This window comes from Eurosta solidaginis, chromosome X (assembly GCF_040869045.1).
Source record: "Eurosta solidaginis isolate ZX-2024a chromosome X, ASM4086904v1, whole genome shotgun sequence".
NCBI classification, from domain to species: Eukaryota; Metazoa; Arthropoda; class Insecta; order Diptera; family Tephritidae; genus Eurosta; species Eurosta solidaginis.
This window is the reverse complement of record NC_090324.1, coordinates 46893695-46895581: the sequence shown is the minus strand read 5'-3', so window position 1 is coordinate 46895581 and position 1887 is coordinate 46893695. Positions and strand designations below refer to the sequence as shown.

The following is a 1887-nucleotide window of genomic DNA, read 5'->3' as shown; positions in this document are numbered from 1 at the left end:
CAATTAATAAGTTGAACGAGGATGGCGCCAGGTGCCTTTAATTATTTTATCTCGAACTTGTACTATTAGGTGAACAAATAACGATTCTTTCTGCCATATGCTTCGCTAGTTCTTAGGTTCTGTGCCCAAAACGGTTTGAATGCCCATATGCGAAGTCATGATGCCGCATTGAGTCGTTGCATTATGGGTACTAATAGTACAATACCCATACCGATTACAGAGAATGTGGGTAGTAGCATTAATATGGGAATACCCAGTAGTTCACTCAGCGGCAATTCAGTTATAGTTGTTAATACATTCGAAACCATAAAATCAGTTAATTCCATTACTGAGAATTTGCTAAAAGTAACTGCTGGATTCTGCCACTAATTAGATTATTGATAATTTGTATCACATTATGTGTTTTATGTACGGAGATACATACTACACAGGTCATATGTATTACGCATGCATGTTCGTGTTTGCGTGATTGTGATGTTTATACGCCCAAGTTTCACGCATTTACTGGTGAATTGGGTAAAGACTATAAGATTGGCTGGTGTTTTGGAACGCGACGTTAGTTTGACATACGATTTGTTGGGGCTGCAAGGCTGTCTAGAGCTTCTGGAGTGTGCTTCAAGTGGGACCAACCAGATCGACGAGATGATACGATTTGTCAGAGGAGACAAAGATCAATTAAAACAATCTACTCAAGCTAAAGAGTCGTCCATTTTGACGGTATAGCATATTAAGGCAATGAATAAATAGGATTCTTGTGTGCTAATGTAATTTAAATTGATTGGATTGCACAAAATTCGGTTGTGCATTTTTATGCAACTTTCACAGGTTGCATTTGTGAAATTAAAGCAAATCGTTATACTATATATATACTAAGTGCAAAACAGCCTGCAACTTCGTGTTTAAGTGTTAAAAGTCATCTGGAATTCCGATGCCTTCGCTGCAATTTTGCTTTGTAATTGTATTAATTATCAGCGTTGCTGCGCAAAATGTGGAGAAAGTTTTTCATTATCAACCGGAACAAGTGCATCTAGCATTGGGTGAACAATCCAATGAAGTTGTGGTAACATGGTAAACACCTGACGATGCCATCGAATCAATTGTTGAATATGGTTTAGATGGCTTACCACAGCAAGCCAATGGCACATCCCAGAGATTTGTGGATGGTGGCGATAAACAAAAGTCACAATACATACATAGGGTCAGATTATCAAATCTTTTATACACTCATTCCTATGTCTACCATTGTGGTGGTCAATTGGGCTGGTCACCGCCTTTTGAATTTCGCACAGTGCCTGTCGGTGATAATTGGGCGCCAACAGTGGCGTTCTAAGGCGATATGGGCAATGAAAATGCAAAATCGTTGGCGCGCTTACAACAGGATACCAAAAGGGCATGTACGATGCGATCAATCATTTGGGTGACTTTGCCTACGACATGAATACGCAGAATGCGCGTGTGGGAGATGAGTTTATGCGACAAGTGGAATCGATTGCGGCTTATGTACCATACATGGTAGTGCACCGGTGCATTTGATTACAGGTTCGCTTGGTTGTAAGGGGGGACGAGAGCCATTCGTAAATGATTTGCCTAAGTGGAGTGCCTTTCACAGCCAGGATTATGGTTATACACGTATGAGGGCACATAATCATACACATCTTTACTTTGAACAAGTTTCTGATGATAAAAACGGTGGTATAATTGATGCTTTTTGGATTATCAAAGACAAGCATGGCAGTTATGTATAAAAACAACAAAAACGCAGTTTTCTTTAACAGAAGAGGCAAATATTTAATAATTGGAAGGCACAATGAGTACAGAAAAAGCTAAAGAAATTTCAGAGCAGCTTTATTCTGATGAGCTGAAAACACCTGTCTTTTTTTTTTTTTT

The 1887-nt window shown here is 39.2% G+C and overlaps 1 pseudogene; it reads left to right on the top strand.

Moving 5' to 3' along the window:
• Window positions 1–928: 928 nt before the first annotated feature.
• Window positions 929–1533, top strand: LOC137234905 (acid phosphatase type 7-like; annotated as a pseudogene).
• Window positions 1534–1887: the final 354 nt, after the last annotated feature.